We start from the raw sequence: 18558 nt of genomic DNA on the forward strand, positions 1-18558 counted from the left end.
GTTTCACTCACCTCTCTCTCTCTTTTTTCTCTTCTCATCTAAAAAATGCCTTGGTGCTGGAAAGGTGGTGGACGTGGACGCCTGCCCAGGGAGTCTGCCGAGGGAGCCCGGAAGACTTCTTAAACCCCAGTCCCATCCCACAGTCCAGCTTGGCCGCTGGTATTTGAAATTCCAATACTGAAGTGCTAGTCGGTATCTTCTTTTAAAATGCAGAAGTGAGTAAACAAAGTTATTCACACTGTAGAGTTAATTCTTCAGCTGGCAGACTGGAATCTGCTGGCTCCCCCAGGCCAGGAAGTGCCTGCTTACATCAGCCTTTAGGCAGGAAGAGTATTCAAAAAGGGATGGTTTAGGGATGCAGAACTTCTGAGTTTATCTTTTTGTGTGGCAACTCCAAGTCGAGAAACTAGGTCCCCTCAGCCTGAAAGATCAACAACTCTTTGCATTTCTTTTAAACCTTGAAATCTTCTAATGTCAATGTAGTTTAAACTTATCCTGATATTCTGAGGATGAATAGTTAAAATTTGGAAATTAGAATGATTTTTATTTTCACCTAAAAGTATTTTCCAAATATGCTTAAGGACTTTTAATTTTCACATAGGCTGTAATTTTCTTTCTGTTTTGATCTGTACGATACATGCATATGAAGCTAAGGTGTAGATATTGCTATTCATGTATTGATTGACTGATCAGTTGCTAAGTAGAGCCTAGACATTTAAATTTCCTCTCTCAACTGTTGATCATCATTACAATTCAGCTTAGTATGGTACTGTTATTTTGCCCTATCTGTTGCTACTCAAATCAGATGTTATGATCACCATGGTAACCACCTACCCCTTATCCCTGTTACTTCATTTATCAAACTAAGAGTGCACAGGCTCAGAAATCCTATGATTTTTTTTTTTAACTCTTAGAGAAATCAATCAAACTCACCTAAGATGGGGAGTCATTTCAGTGTAAATGTTTTATTTAAAAAAAATCAGTTGAAAACATGTTCAGAAACAAATTATCACTGGGAAAACAGAACTAAGGGGTTGAATTGGCTCAACTGCTTGGAGATTTTTTTAAATGTTCAAAGTGGCTTTCATAAAATGGGATTATCATTGACACTTTGAACTGGTCTTGATGGAATGGCTGCCTTGATGGGCTTGAAAATTGTAGGAATCCCGAGGTTTTAGGTTGGGTCATAAAATGAAACAACAAGGTCTCTTTAAAGCACACCTCTGGGTATAAAAGAATATTTTTCTTTATGGACTTCTCTCCCGCCCCACATGAAAATATTAGGATAAAAAGTAAAAAGAAGAAAAAACTATATGTATATTTATGGCAAGTCCCTTTGCTGTCTACCTGAAATTTTACAATATTGTTAATTGGCCACTCTGGAGGGAGAGCCCAGCAACCCACTCCAGTATTCTTGCCTGGAGAATCCCATGGACAGAGGAGCCTTGGGGGGCCACAATCCATCGGGTTGCAAATAGTCCAACACAGCTGGAGTGACTTAGCACAGTATGTATCCTCCAGTACAAAATAAGTTAATTTTAGAAAAAAATTTTCCTTAAAAGCGATACTTTTTTTTAAAATTAGTATTGACTGTCAACCGTAGTTCTAGATGACAAAGGAATACACTGAAATCAGGTGAGTTCCTGAGGCTGCAGCTAGGAGTCCACACAGAGACAGATAATCAATGAAACCCCCAGAAGGATGGGGGCTGTATAATCACAGAACACGTCTCTATTAAGTACCATTCTTTGATCACCATTTCCAAGGCAGTCACTTGCAAGTGGAAGCTGATCACTTCCACTTGCAAAGGCAGTTATTACAAATCCCGTGAGAGACCACATCTGCCTAAAAGATAACAGTGCATTGAGGAGTTTTCACCAAGAATCCTCTTCCTCTTTCTCTCCAGGTATCCTAAAACATTGTCTGTTTTGGCTCCCAAAACAGACAGTAACTCCTACAGATGAAAAGTCTCTTCCTACCCACAAATGTCTACCTTGTCTAAGACAGGTGTTTTGCCTCTTCCCAATCACCAACATGGACAGGAGATAATTGCAAAATGACTCTCCCACCATTGCAAAATTATTATTTCTGATAGAGAGATTCTGGTCTGCAGGGACCAAGACTCTCCATTTCCTCTGCTCAGTAGGGTTGAGACTCCACTTTCAAATAAAAGTATATTTATTTGAGTATAACTGCTTTACAATGTTGAGTTAGTTTCTGCTGTAATGAGTGAATCAGCCATACATATACACATATCCCCTCCTGCTTTGACCTCCCTCCCAACCCCATCTCCATCCTACCCCTCAGGTCACCACAGAGCACTGAACTGAGCTCTTTGTACTATAGAGCAGGTTCCTACTAACTATCTTACACATGGTTGTGTATGTATTGAATGAATTTATTCTTTTTAAAATTAATTATTTATTTTAATTGGAGGCTAATTACTTTACAATATCGTTGTGGTTTTTGCCATACATGGACATGAATCAGCCATGGGTGTACATGTATCCCCCCATCCTGAACCCCACTCCCACCTCCCTCCCCACCCCATCCCTCTGGGTTGTCCCAGAGCACCAGCTTGGAGTGTTCTGCTTCATGCATCGAACTTGCACTGGTCATCTGTTTTACGTACAGTAATATATATGTTTCAATGCTGTTCTCTCAAATCATGCCACCCTGGCCTTCTCCCATATAGTCCAAAAGCCTGTTCTTTACATCTGTGTCTCTTTTGCTGTCTTGCATATAGGGTCATCATTACCGTCTTTCTAAATTCTATATATATGCATTAATATGAAGGGCAGGGAAGCCTGGCGTGCTGCAGTCCATGGGGTTTCAAAGAGTCAGACACGACTGAGTGACTGAACTGAACTGAAATACTCTATTGGTGTTTCTCTTTCTGACTTACTTCACTCTGTACAATAGGCTCCAGTTTCACCCACGTCATTAGAACTGACTCAGATGGGTTCTTTTTCATACCTGAGTAACTTCCCATTGTGTATATGTATGACAACTTCCTTATCCATTCATGTGCTGATGGACATCTAGGTTGCCGCCATGTCCTAGCTACTGTAAACAGTGCTGCAGTGAGCATTGGGGTACATGTGTCTCTTTCAATTCTGGTTTCCTCGGTGTATATACCCAACAGTGGGATTGGTGGGTCATATGGCAGTTCTATTTCCAGTTTTTTAAGGCATCTCCACATTGTTCTCCATAGTGGCTGTACTAGTTTTGAATGAGTTTATTCTATAGCCTCTGCATAGACAATCTCACCCACCATGATCAACAAATCTACTTATTCCCTGTTTGAGATTGTGTGGGGACCAATTTTGAGCATAATGCTCATTAATAGGCCACACAGGCCCCTCCGAACAGACTTGAGGGACTCAAGGACCATCCTGAGTAGAGGCTACTGTCCCTGTTGTTCTTAGCCATTAGCAGTGGTCCCTCCCCACTTCATTCCCCACTTCCCAGGGCTCATCTGGTTTGCAGGGATGAGGTTTACAGCGAAACTAACACTACACGATACATTTGTACTCTGAGCAATGAAAACACTGACATCTGGAAGGCCTGGAATGCTCACTGTCACTTGCTGCCCTTTGCCCATCTGCTGGCTGCCTCGTCCTCCCTAAAAGCTCCCAAGATTTCTTTGTGGCTTTTCCAAAACTTCCAGCCTCCTCCTTGAGTCAAAAAGTCTTTCTAATTCTAGTATCTTCTATGCAAAAGAGAAAAAAAAGGGTAAGGGGCACAGAATGCAAGACTGTCAGATTCAAGATTCGATTTAAAGCTCAAGACTAGGGAGCCTGGAGACTTGATTCTAGTCTCACCCCAGCCAATTCCAATGGAATGCTTTTAGTCACATCACTTACACTTGGTCTTCTCATCTGTCAAAATGCATATTTAATGAGATCAAGCAAAAGGAAGTGCTCTGGAAAGTTAAAATTTAGTACATATGTCAGATGCCACAAACCTATTACACAGTAGGTCTCATACTATAGTTTTGAGATTTCAGACAAAATCATGGATTTCAGAGGACATTTTCCTTCATGTCATAACATGTTAGAAACTTCAGCCTCAAACCTTGATTCCATATCTAATGAGATATTAATCAATCCCCTCAATCCTACCTCCAAACCGTCTCTCTAGAATGTCTGTGTGTCCCTCTTTGTCACCACTGTCATTGACATGAATGAGGTTCTCTCTAAACTGGTTCCCTCCCTCTCATCTTGCCTTCTGTCAATGAATTAGCCACACCAGCTATCACAGAGCTCTTTCTAAAATGGTCAACCCATGTCATCTCTCCTTCATTAAAGTCTTTTGCTTGGCACCTCATCCACTACAGCATAAAGCTCACATCTTAGTGAAGAAAGCCACTCCTTCCACAGACTTGCTCTCCTGAGAGCCTCTCTTTTCACTGTCTGCTTTCTGGAGAACTAGTGACTTTGCACAGACTTCCTTCCTTTTTGTCCACCGACTCCATTCATTCTTCTAACACACCTTCAAACACTGCCACCACTGGGAATCCTCCTGAACTTCACAGACTGAATTAATGACCACCCCGCTATTCTCACAGCACCTTCTAGACACCTCTTATTCCAATAGTTCTCACATGGGCCTGAAATATTTTGGGTCCTTGTTTTGCTGTAGGTATCAGTATTAAGGGGCTTCCCAGGTGGCTCAGTGGTAAAGAATCTATCTGCCAATGCAGGAGATGTGGGATCAATCTCTGGGTTGGGAAGATCTCCTGGAGAAGGAAATGGCCAGCATTCTTGCCTGGGACATGCCATGTTCAGAGGGGTTTTTAGTCCACTGGGGCACAAAGACCCGGTCATGACTGAATGACTGACCACGCACACACCATTAAGACCCAGTGTAGCATTTCTAATGGCTTGGTTCTACTGAATCATGAAAGACTCAGCACAAATCCATGAACAACACATCTGACAGCTCTTGGGCAAGAAGCCATCCCTATCCTACTTTCGGTAATGACCTATGTCATAAAGGCAACACCCTTGGGTTAAGCCTGAATCACAGACTCCTCCTCCACAAACAGATTTAGTTTCTGGGAGCCTGTCTTGTTCCTCCACTTTAAAACTGAACTGAACGGGGACTTCAGGGCTTATATATCCATGATGGCAAAGTAGTACTACAGAGTTACTTTGCCCAGGTATAAATCAAGGTGAGTAGAACTCTGTTGCCCTGATTTTGGTTCTTTCCTTCTACAATATAAGGATAACCGTTGTAACTTCTAGATAGGTAGCTAGCTGCCAGGTAACTATACTGTGAAGATCTCTGAATAAATTATTGGAGACAACGATAGGTTAGGAATATTTCCAGCCAGGAGAGGGATGTATAAGCATATCTTTCTTGTGCATCAACTGCATAGCAGGCAAAGTTAGAAGGCTTGAATTCTCCTGAAGTTTTGGCCTAGTCCTGTTCACTGAATGCTGTAAAGGGTAAAATTAACAGTTAATTTGGGGACTTCCTTGGTGGTTCAGTGATTAGGAATCTGAGCTTTCACTGCAGGGCACATGGAACTGAGATCCCACATGCCATGTGGGGTAGCAAAAAAAAAAAAAAAAAGTATTCTGAAAGTGATTCTAAATACAAAGTCTGAAAGTCAAAGTCGCTCAGTCGTGTCCGACTCTTTGCGACCCCACGGTCCATGCAGTTCTCTAGGCCAGAATACTGGAATGGGTAGCCTTGCCCTTCTCCACGGGATCTTCCCAACCCAGATCGAACCCAAGTCTTCCACATTGCAGGTGAATTCTTGACCAGCTGAGCCACAAGGGAAGGCAAAGTCTAATGCTGGGTAATTTCCATTCAAATCCAAAGCCAGAAAAGGAAAGGGGATCTTATTAGACATAAGTTTCATGGGGCATTTACGTGACAATTAATGAATCTACAACAAAGGTAGGTAGAGTTATCCAAAAATATATGTCAAACAATAACAACATCTGCATGGGACAGACAGCCCAAGCTTTCCCGAAAAAGAAACACTCCAGTCCTTCCCACGTTAATCATGCTTCCTCATACAGGAATTACTCTTCCTTAGCCCCAGAAGTTGGGCATGACAACCTGGGGCCTAGGGACAGTTTACGCTTAGAAGGACTTGTCAAAATTGATTATATAGCACATCACTTTGCATTAAGTCCTTTAAACCAGCCCAACCAGTCTTCACAATTCTCTGTGAGCTGAAAATTACAGGATCATCCTTCTTAATGATACTGATAAAGGAACTCAGCAAGAGTCAATTCTGTGGAGCTTGTGAGCCTTCATACTCCATTCTGGGCAAAGTAGAATCAGCAAACTTTATGTACCTTAATAACTGGGTGAATTATTTGCAGTGAAGCAGTGAAGCCAAGTTTCCCATTTCTACACAGATTCACTTACTGCTAAATGAACATATGAATATTTAAATATTTGTTGTTCAGTTGCTAAGTCATTTCCAACTCTTTGCCACCCCATGGACTGTAGCCTGCCAGGCTTCCCTGTCCTTCATTATCTCCCAGAGCTTGCTCAGACTCATGTCCATTGACTTGGTGATGCCATCCAACTATCTCATCCTCCATTGTCCTCTTCTCCTATTGCCTTCAAAACTTTCTCAGCATCATGGCCTTTTCCAATGAGACGGCTCTTTGTATCAGGTGGCCAAAGTATTGGAGCTTCAGCTTCAGCATCAGTCCTTCCAATGAATATTCAGGGTTGATTTCCTTTAGGATTGACTGATTTGATCTCCTTGCTGTGCAAGGGGCTCTCAAGAGTCTTCTGCAGCACCACAATTCAAAAGCATCAATTCTTTGGTACTCAGCCTTCTTTATGGTCCAATTCTCACATCTGTACGTGACTACTGGAAAAACCATAGCTTTGACAATACGGACCTTTGTCAGCAAAGTCTCTCCTTCTTAACATGCTGTCTAGGTTTGTCACTGCTTTCCTTCCAAGGAGCAAGCGTCTTTTAATTTTATGTCTGCAGCCACTGTCTGCAGTGATTTTGGAGAAAATATAGTTTGTCACTGTTTCCATTTTTTCCTCCATCTATTTGCCATAAAGTGATGCAACGAGATGCCATGATCTTAGTTTTCTGAATGTTGAGTTTTAAGCCGGCTTTTTCACTCTCTTCTTTCACTTTCATCAAGAGGCTCTTTAGTTCCTCTTCATTTTCTGCCATAAGGGTGGTGTCATCTGCATATCTGAGGTTATTGGTATTTCTCCTGGCAATCTTGATTCCAGCTTGTGCTTCTTCCAGCCCAGCATTTCTCATGATGTACTCTGCAAAGAAGTTAAATAAGCAGAGTGACAACATATAGCCTTGACGTACTCCTTTCCCAATTTTGAAAGAGTCGGTTATTCCATGTCCAGTTCTGTTTCTTCTTGACCTACATACAAGTTTCTCAGGAAGTAGGTAAAAGTGGTTTGGTATTCCCGTCTCTTTAAGAATTTTCCAGAGTTTGTTGTGATCCACACAGTCAAAAGCTTTATCATAGTCAATGAAGCAGAAGCAGATATTTTCCTGGAATTCCCTTGCTTTTCCTATGATCCAGTAGATGTTGGCAATTTGGTCTTTGGTTCCTCTGCCTTCTCTAAATCCAGCTTGTACATCTGGAAGTTTTCAGTTTATGTACTGTTGAAGCCTAGATTGAAGGATTTTAAGTATTACCTAGGTAGCATGTGAAATGAGTGCAATTGTGCAGCTGTTTGAACATTCTTTGGCATTGCCTTTCTTTGGGATTGGAATGAAAACTGACCTTTTCCAATCCTGTGGCCACTGCCAAGTTTTCCAAATTTGCTGACATATTGAGTGCAGGACTTTAACAGCATCATCTTTTAGGATTTTTAAATAGATTTAAATAAATCTTCATTAAAAAAAGAGAGCATGATACTTTATATACCATAATGTCAGATCAGAAGCCATGCAACTTGTGTCTGAGAATTAAACTGCTTTTTAGAACGCCAAATAAAACAAAACAAACTTTTTTTAAATTGCAGAAATGACACAGATTCATTATAGAAAAAAGGAAGAGAAAAGAGAGAACAAAATAGGTCAATCAAACTTATGGTTATTTCCTTCTATGAATGTTTTTAACGAAGTTGAGATCACACCGCACAAAAAAATTTGTGCTTTACTATTTCAAATGCTGTAAGTGCACACATTTTCCTGTGTTTTAATAGCTCCTTGTCCAGGGCATTTTAATGATTCTTTAAAACTTTACTGAGTAGGTATACTATAAATTACATAACATTGCCCCATTGTTGAAAATTTGTGATACAGTATTTCAAATTTTAAGATTGGATGCTTAAGCTATGATGTATATGATTTTCCCAAATAATTTAGATGACAAAACATACTAATAAGGGTCAGAAACTCCTAAATAATTTTTATTATATATAGGCTAGTGGTTATGAGTTAATTCTTTAGAGTTTGTATACTCAGTGGCTTGACAGTATGGTTCTGTCTCATCTGAGCGCCTCTCCGAGTTATATAATCTTCACAACATATGAAATTTTCTTATTTACTCAATGAAAATAAGAGTTACAGTTACTAGGTAATCACTAAATTAGTGTCATTAAAGTACTTAGTGCAGTGTTTGTCACACAATAGTCAGTAAATGTTAGCTATTTAAGAACAATTACTGCTGTTATTAGTATTTTTTATTTGAAATTATTGGCAGTCATTATTGTTGTTATTAGTAGTAACTTATTAATCATATGATTTTTCTGGACTGTGGCTCTATGGTCAGAGAGACCAAATGATATTTACTGATTAATTTAGACCTACCCAATTCTTTTAAAATACATCATTTAAGGAGAAAATAATTTTTCATTTTGGGATATGATTTCAGAAGGCAGCTATAGAAAGTTATTTTCTGGTGAAGTCACCACTTAATTGAAACAGTCTGTCTCAGGAAAAGACCCTGATGCTGGGAACGATTGAAGGCAAAAGGAGAAGGGGGTAGCAGAGAATGAGATGGTTAGGTAACACCATTGACTCAATGGACATGAATTTGAGCAAACTCTGGGAGATAGTGAAAGGCAGAGGAGCCTGGAGGACTGCAGTCCATGGTGTTGCAAAGAGTCAGACATGATTAAGCGACTAAGCAACAACAACAATCTTAAGATTGGTAGAGAGCTAAGGAATAATTTTGTGTTACATCTCTCCTCTTAGTCTAACCAGATTATCAGGTGACTTTCAACTATTATTAAACATCTCACCCACTGGGGAACTTCTTACCTACCAAGGTAGCTCTTACACTTAGAAAATTCATTTTATATTTAGCCAAAATATGTCTCACTGTAGCTTCAATATATTAATAATAAGCCCACACAGATCACTGCCAACGAGCTTTAATATTGAGGTTTCAATACAGCGAATTGATGGGGGATCACAACTTCTAATGGATTTACTTCCGAGTTTAAAAGAGGCTGCTGAGAGTCCAAAGGCAGTAAAGTCGTTTCTCACTACTGGTGAGAACTGAGAAGACTAATTTATTCATTTGGAGTAGGAAATGGTAACCCACTCCAGTATCCTTGCCAGGAGAATTCCATGGCCAGAGGAGCCTGGCAGGCTACAGTCCGTGGGGTCGCCAAGAGTCAGACATGACTGAGCGACTAATGCCACGCCACACCATGTATTCATTATCGTGTGTGCTTTTCTGCAAACTGAATCATCTAAAATAAAAGGAAAGCTTAATGATTTTTCTTGGGAAAAGTTTTTCTAAAGCTAGAATTCTAAAAAGGGCTTTTAAAAAGTTCATTTGGAAGCTCCTTGACAGTTTCATGTTTCATCTGGGGAGCAGAATGGGGGACAGGCGGCCTTGGGACAAGTTTTGGCAGAGTTGGTAAGCTTGCAGCTCACCTTCTAAGGGCATCTGCTTCTCCATAACTGAACCATTTTCTACAAGGAAGTGAATGCTTAACTATTAAGAAATTGACATCAAATGGCAACCTTGGTAAACAAGGGCCTATATGAGTCACAAAATAGTATCTCTCGATACTGTTGATCGTTATCTCTACAGATTTGTTTTATGGCCATCAGGCATACATACCATATTCACATTATTAGAAAAGTAGAATTTCTCTGCATAAAGATAACCTGACTGGAGTTGCTATTATTTTTCTACTTGCTGTCTTTAGCACAGAAGCTGGTAAGTAGCTGGTACTCAATAAATACTCTGGCTGACTGGGTAACTATTCATTCCTGGGAGTCACAGATAAATGCCTAGTCCCTCCAACATCTGGTTACCCTGGGAGCTACTCAGACTTTGGGGACCTGCTGTTTACTCTCTCAGCTCCTTTCTCCCCTTCCACTGCCATCACTTCTTTCCTTCAGGCTAACTATCCAGTTTCCTTATCTCTTTCTTACAACTCACAGTTTCAGACCCAATCATCCAAGGAAATTCCAAATGTGCCTTTATTTGTTTGTTTTTAAAGAGAGAGTATCTCATTTCTGTGTCTCTAAGACAGAAGAATAAGAAGCTCCTACACTTCCTATGAAGGTGAACTCATATCTGGACAGCATTCTGTAACAGTAGGAGTTTTCAAATTGCAAATCACAACCCTTCACGGAATAGTGAAATCAACTTAATATATCATGATCAATATTTTTCTTTTAAAAAAGAGTAGACATATCAATGGCTTCCCTCATAGCTCAGTTGGTAAAGATCCGCCTGCAATGCAGGAGACCCTGGTTCGATTCCTGGGTTGGAAAGATCTGCTGGAGAAGGGATAGGCTACCCATTCCAGTATTCTTGGGCTTCCCTTGTGGCTCAGCTGGTAAAGAATCTGCCTGCAATGCAGGAGAGCTGGGTTCAATCCCTGGGTTGGGAAAATCCCCTGGAGAAGAGAAAGGCTACCTGCTCCAGTATTCTGGCCTGGGAAATCCCAGGGACTGTATAGTCCATGGGGTCACAAAGAGTCGGACACTACTGAGTGATTTTCACTTTCACACTTTCGGACATATCAAAGAGTATTGCACATAGTAAGAGTGTTGTTTCATAAAAATCTAAATTTCAGTTTTCTAACTGTGGGTACCTGTGTGTGGTTATGTATGTGTATTAATAGATTTATGTATATTTGTCATACACACACTTGTAGGGCATCCCAAGGGTACACAGAATTTGGCCCAGGTATGGACCTCTAGTCCCCTGATTGTCCTGGCACTGTGGCGTAGGGCTCAAACGGCACCAGTGTAAGGGGGTGACTTTGTATATGTGCGTCCTGAGTTTTAAAGTAAAAGTAAAAAGTGTTAGTTGCTCAGGCGTGTCTGACTCTTAGCGACCCCAAATCTCCTCAAGGCCCACCAGGCTCCTCTGTCCATGGAGTTCTCCAGGCAAGAATACTGGAGTAGGTTTCCATTTCCTTCTCCAGGGGGTTTCTTATTGTGAACTGGGGCTTCAAAAGGGTGGGGTTAGGATTAGGGTTAGGGTTAGGGTTATCAACATTGGTTGACTGGAGTTAGGATGGAAAGATGAGGTCATAACAATTATGCCACATAAGTACTCTCTTTGGTTGACTTGCAATTTCATATGTATTCATTTTCACATTCTACCAAGAGCTGCTGACCAGTAACTGCTGAGCGAATTATTAAGGACCATTAATTTAGTACTCAAATTAGCGCATTATGAGAGTTTATTAAGCACTTTAGTTTGGCATTCCTCCAGGAGGGCTAGCTGCCATATGGTGTTTGGCTATGTCATACAGCTCTACTGCAGAGGCAGAGATGGAAATTCTGAAATTGTAGGGCAAATTGCTTTTTTTGAAAAAGTCACTGCATCCTCAATGTTTTCTTGAGTATGTCATTATTGTGATTTAGTACTACTCTTGCTTTTAATTATATAGTTTTATCAGTATCTCTTCTATTTTCAATTTTGTTAATGCTTAGTGATAAAACATTTGCACTAAATGTATTTTGGTCTAATATTTCCCAATCCTTAGGCTGCAAGATACATGTATACTCAAAGATAAATCATCTTTAAACAGGGATAAACATATCCCCCTTGCTAAAGCATATGTAAACATAATCCTCCCCACTCCCACGATTTGTTTTTACAGTCACATTCTTCATCCCCCAGCAACTTTGTTTGCCACTGGAAATTGAGAGTGATTGGGACAAATGAGACATAGGTTGTTTTTGGACAAAGTGGACTGAAGTCTAAAAAGAAAAAAAAATCTGAGATTCACTCATTTTACAGATGAAAAGACTGAGGCCCATGGATATGAATTGACTAATCAAGATTAGCAAAGGTACTTGGATAATAGCTCTGCTCTCCAGATTCTCTCTCGCTGCCGTCAAATCACTCAGACTCCAGATACAGCCCAGAACACAGAAGTCTGGAACAGAAGTCTTCCAAGTAGGTGCTTAGTCATTTGTTTTACTTACTATGAGGCTGAACAATATAAAACTACAGATTTGTTAGGTCAAAAGCCTTCAGATATTGGCACTTCCATATGGTTCATGCTAAAACAGTGTTATTTTAATAACTCCAGTCTCTGCCACTCTGAGATCCTGATTTTCACAGAAGGAGCAGCAGAGTGTATTTGTTAGGATCAAAGGCTTGAGGCAAACTGCTTAAGTTCAAGACTCAGGTCTTCCACTGTTTGGCATGTGCCCTGAGCCAGATGACTTACATTTTCTGTCTCTCAGTGTGCTCAAAAAGGAACAGAATACTATATAATGCTAATGTTATTATTATTATTCCTAACACTCAACACACTCACTAGTTAGCCAAATGGTCTTACCAAGTTTGGCAGCTTTCTGCACCTGTTCTGAAAGGTGTTTTCTGACACAGAAGTCTTTTCTAGATACAGAAATTTTGGACCCTCTTTTTTGGTAAGACTGGCTATTTACTTGTCCAATTGGCATTTGACTTTACAGTTTTCAATGGTTCTCTCAAAGGTCCTATTTCTCTCTGCAGACAGCATGGGTTAGTCAGAAAGGCTGAAACATCCTAGCAACAGAAATCAACTGCATGTATGATTTGTTGCTCTGTTTTTACTTCATCTATTTTTGAAAATATGGCTGATCTTTTAAGTGCCCATTATCTTCTCTAGGCAGGTAAGCTAGAGTATTGCTCTAAAAAAGAAGAAAAACGAAGTATCCGAATTTGAAAAATAGCTTTAACTCATGATGTACAGAAAAGTCAACAATTTAAGGGTAGATCAGAGAGCAGTAAAATGAATCCAATGCAACGTGATGCTGGCTAATTACTTCTCTATAGATGGTGGTGTTCAATTTATTGAGCATCTGTGCATGTTGGAATTTGGGACATTGTGGGTGGTACAATTCCATGATATCTACATAACTCAAAAAGCAAAACAGTCCATCTACAAACATCATTAGATGAAATAAAATACCAGTGCAAAATCTCATATTGCAATTAAATGATGGACCACACTATAGGGTCCCCCAAGCCAGATATGCTTGGATGAAAGTAAATAAACAGATTAGGCCACGTAAGGAATGCCTCTTCAGAATGGGATTTAGAACAAGATTTAGAAGAGAGAGGCTACAGTGATCCTGGGAAAGATTCATTGCCTCCCAGATTTAGGTGTGGGGCTGGAATAAAGTTAATACAACCCTTTCATCAGAAGAATTATTTATGGAACTACTTTTCATTATACTCCTATAATTTCCCACCCAAAATACTAATTCTCATGAAGAAAAAACAGATGGAGCAGAAGAAACTAAATTAATCAGACAAAAAATGATGAGAAGATTTGTTGAGAAATGAACTTTTGTATTTATTTATTCTATTATTTTAAACCATGCTTTGATTAATGGTGTAAATCTTTCTCCTCTCTTGGACCTATGCTTTTCTTTCTCTTTCTCTTGAATCTCAAAGATGCATCTTACCTACTTAAGATGAATTTCAAGTACCAGTATATCCAGTGGCAAGGTATTTCAAAGTGAACTGTCTCAGGGAACACCAATTGTAAAAGGATAACAAATAGAACTGTGTGCTTGATCCACAGTCAACCCCTCTACATAATTGTTAAATAAACTATAAAACAGTCAATAAGTTAATAAATAAACTCATGGTTAGGAATAAAAGTTTATTCGAAGATGTTATTTTGCCAACAAAGGTCTGTTTAGTCAAAGCTATGGTTTTTCTAGTAGTCATGTATGGATGTCAGAGCTGGACATAAAGAAAGCTGAGCACCAAAGAATTGATGCTTTTGAACTGTGGTGTTGGAGAAGACTCTTGAGAGTCCCTTGGAAAGCAAGGAGATCCAACCAGTCCATCCTAAAGGAAATCAGTCCTGAATATTCATTGGAAGGATTGATGCTGAAGCTGAAACTCCAATACTTCAGTCACCTGATGTGAAGAACTGACTCATTGGAAAAGATCCTGATGTTGGGAAAGATTGAAGTCAGGAGGAGAAGGGGACGACAGAGGATGAGCTGGTTGGATGGCATCACTGACTCAATGGACATGAGTTTGATCAAGCTCTGGGAGTTGGTGATGGACAGGGAAGCCTGGCATGCTGCAGTCCATGAGGTCGCAAAGAGTTGGATACGACTGAGTGACTGAACTGAACTGAACTACCTAGCATTGCTATGAGTTTGGGGCTTCAAATCACATTTTGATCCATTTATTTGATATTCAGTAATGGATTTTAGGGACTTCCCTGGTGGTCCAGTGGTTAAGAATCTGCCTTCTAATGCAGGGGACTCTGGTTGGATCCCTGGTCAGGGAACTGAGATCCCACATGCTGCACACCACAGTTGAAGAACCCCTGTGCTGCAACAATGACCCGATACAGCCAAATAAATAAATATTTTAAAAAATGGATTTAGATCTCTTTTATATCAGGCATCATTCTAGCTGGTGGATATACATGATCTCATGACATTCACACAATCTCAGTTCAGAAAATTACTAGCTGCATTTAATCTATTCTTGGTTCTCTTGATCCCTGGAGTTTTCTCCTTGGCTGTTTCACTTAGTCTGCCAATTTGCTCATCTACAAAAATAGGACAATGTTGTAAAGAATAATTAAACCAGTTCTTGAAATGACTTGGGACACTAAAGGTGGTAAGTACACAGGTACTGATATTACAAGTTGGTAGTAGGTGAGTGTGGTAAAGAGTAAAGGCTCTGGACACAGCCTTCCTGGATTTGGATCCTAGCTCTTCAAGTCACTAGTGTCCTGTCTTGAGCGAGATACCTCTCCATTGCTCTGTTTCTTCATGTGAAAAGGATTAGTAATAGTACTGACCTGTATCAGTTAGCTCAGGCTGCCATACAAAATGCCATAAACTGAGTAGCTTAAACAACCGAAATGTATTTTCTCCCAGTTCTGGGAGCTAGAGGAGGTTCAAGATCAGGGTGCCATCATGGTTGGGTTCTGCTGAGAGTTCTCTTTCTGGCTTGCAGATAGCTGCCTACTCACTTCATGCTTGCACACTTTTTCCTCAGTGTGTGTGTGTGTGTGTGTGTGTGTGTACAGAGGAAAAAAATTCTCTGGTGTCTCATTGTATAAAGGCACTAATCCTATTATGAGGCCCCCATCCTCATGACGTTATCTAAACTTTTAAAAATATATATATATACATATTTATTTATTTGGCTGCAGTGGGTCTTAGTTGCAGCATATGAGATCTAGTTCCCTGAACAGGGATTGAACCTGAGCCCCCTGAATTGGGAGCACAGAGTCTTAGCTACTGGATCACCAAGGAAGTACTGTTTATAGATAATTCCTAGAAACCAAACTCCATGATCTTTAAGCTCTGGGTATTCTATAAAAGGGCACTCTCAAATATATCCACACAACTGATTAAGCAATAAGTCAAGAGGTCTTAGAGAGGTCTTTCTTTTCTTGTCCCTGACCCTGGAAAAGGTCAGTTTTTATTCCAATACCAAAGAAAGACAATGCTAAAGAATGTTTAAACTGCCACACAATTGCACTCATCTCACATGCTAGCAAAGTAATGCTCAAAATTCTCCAAGCCAGGCTTCAACAGTATATGAATCATGAACTTCCAGGTGTTCAAGCTGGATTTAGAAAGGGCAGAGGAACTAGAAATCAAATTGCCAACATTCTCTGGATCATCAAAAAAGCAAGAGAATTCCAAAAAAAATCTACTTCTGCTTTATTGACTATGCCAAAGCCTTTGACTGTGTGGATCACAACAAACTGTGGAAAATTCTTAAAGAGATGCGAATATCAGACCACCTGATATGCTTCTTGAGAAATCTGTATGCAGGTCAAGAAGCAACAGTTAGAACTGGACATGGAACAACAGACTGGTTCCAAATCGGGAAAGGAGTATGTCAAGGCTGTATACTGTCACCCTGCTTATTTAACTTATATGCAGAGTACATTGTGAGAAATGCTGGGCTGGATGAAGCACAAGCTGGAATCAAGATTGCTGGGAGAAATATCAGTAACCTCAGATATGCAGATGATACCACCCTAATGGCAGAAAGCAAAGAACTAAAGAACCTCTTGATGAAAGTGAAAGAAGAGAGTGAAAAAGTTGACTTAAAACTCAACATTCAGAAAATTAAGATCATGGCATCTGGTCCCATCACTTCATGGGAAATAGATGGGGAAACAATGGAAACAGTGACAGACTTTTATTTTGGGGGGCTCCAAAATCACTACAGATGGTGACTGCAGCTATGAAATTAAAAGGCGCTTGCTCCTTGGAAGGAAAGCCATGACCAAGCTAGATAGCATATTAAAAAGCAGAGACATTACTTTGCCAACAAAAGTCCATCTAGTCAAAGCTATGGTTTTTCTGTTAGTCACGTATGGATGTGAGAGTTGGACTATAAAGAAAGCCAAATGCCGAAGAATTGATGCTTTTGAACTGTGGTGTTGGAGAAGACTTGAGACTCCTTTGGACTGCAAGGAGATCCAACCAGTCCATCCTAAAGGAAATCAGTCCTGAATATTCATTGGAAGGACTGATGCTGAAACTGAAACTCCAATACTTTGGCCACCTGATGTGAAGAACTGACTCATTGGAAAAGACCCTGATGCTGGGAAAGATTGAAGGCAGGAGGGGAAGGGGACGACAGAGGATGAGATGGTTGGATGGCATCACTGAGTCAATGGACATGAGTTTGATCAAGCTCTGGGAGTTGGTGATGTACAGGGATGCCTGGCATGCTGCACTCTATGGGGTCACAAAGAGTTGGACATGACTGAGCAACTGAACTGGAAATGGCCTTTTCACAGTTATTCTTTGAGGACTCCAGTTGGCTCATCTCTGGAAGCTTCTTGCCTCTCTGGACCTCTCTGCATCTCTTCCATATTTCTTCCATTTTTTGTGTTAATGGTATAGGCAGAAGAGACCAGGAGAAATGATGAGGCTAGCATCTCTAATTTCAGCTCTTTAACCATGGAAGGGCACGGTGATTGATAGAAGCTCTATTTTGAACAGAAACTATGCTCAGTTTCTTCTACTAGAAAAGGTTTCCTACTTAGAGGTCAAATAGTCAACTCACATCCAATATAATGGTCTCCTCTGAAACACTCCCCTTTTCATACTTAAGTTGTATGCACCTCACTATGATACGTGGGTTTCCTAGGTGGTGTAGTGGTAAAAGAATCTGCCTGCCAATGCAGGAGATGTAAGAGACACAGGTTTGATTCCTGGGTCAGCAAGATCCTCTGGAGAAGGAAATGGCAACCTGCTCCAGTATTCTTGTCTGGAAAATTCGATGGACAGAGGAGCTGGCAGGCTACAGTCCTTGGGGTCAAAAACAGTTGGATGTGACTGAGCGCGCGCACACACACACACACACACACACACACTATGATACAGGACAGTTCTTTCTGTTTTTGAGTAACTCCATAGATGAGAAGATTGTTTATTTTGAACTGACATCTACTTCCATAATGTCTACCCACTGGTGCTAAATTTATCGTCTGTATTGTACTGTTAGACACATGGTAAACCTCTTAAAAGGTCTAGGTGAACTGAATTGGTTCTTGAGGTTTTCTTCTTGACTTACAGTTTCCCATTCTTTTCTTATTCTTCCCATGATGCTGTCCTACAAAATCTTCCTTTTTTTCTTCTTTACTTCCATGTCTATCCCTGTTTGCTCTATTCCCTCTGTTCCTAGGACCCGCAGAGGAAGATAGAAAAAGGAGTGAATGGAGGATATTGAGTAACTTATGAAAAAGAGTTAGTGATGATACCAATTCTCTTCCTCCTAATTCTTCTGTGAGAAAAGGAGGTTCATATCAAGTTCAGATTCCAAACAGATGTGTTTTCCAGGGGGGCTTAAAAATACACCAGCACAAAATATATATTTCTGCTCTTTAACCCCAGCCTGCAAACATTACAATGTTTACCAAAACCTACATTAGCAAACTACTGTCCACATTAATGCTATAATTTACTGATTTAGGCTGCCTAGGAAAATCCCATGGACGGAGAAGTCTGGTGGGCTGCAGTCCATGGGGTCGCTAAGAGTCAGACATGACTGAGGGACTTGACTTTCACTTTTCACTTTCGTGCATTGGAGAAGGAAATGGCAACCCACTCCAGTGTTCTTGCCTGGAGAATCCCAGGGACAGGGGAGCCTGGTGGGCTGCCGTCCATGG

At 40.4% G+C, this 18558-nt stretch overlaps 1 protein-coding gene across 35 annotated transcripts in view; it reads right to left on the reverse strand.

The window, feature by feature from the left end:
• DLG2 (discs large MAGUK scaffold protein 2) overlaps positions 1 to 18558 on the reverse strand; it is a 2335250-nt gene that overhangs the window by 271354 nt on the left and 2045338 nt on the right. The window contains exon 1 of one of the 35 annotated variants that reach the window (XM_086384651.1): positions 12 to 2184. The exons of the other annotated variants lie outside the window; for them this stretch is intronic. The gene's annotated coding sequence lies outside the window, so the exon portion shown is untranslated. Of the gene's footprint in view, positions 1 to 11; positions 2185 to 18558 lie in introns of those variants that run through there. 35 annotated transcript variants of the gene reach the window in all.

This window comes from Bos grunniens, chromosome 29, assembly GCF_055505025.1.
Source record: "Bos grunniens cultivar Pamir isolate PY7600 chromosome 29, Bosgru_T2T1.0, whole genome shotgun sequence".
NCBI classification, from domain to species: domain Eukaryota; kingdom Metazoa; phylum Chordata; class Mammalia; order Artiodactyla; family Bovidae; genus Bos; species Bos grunniens.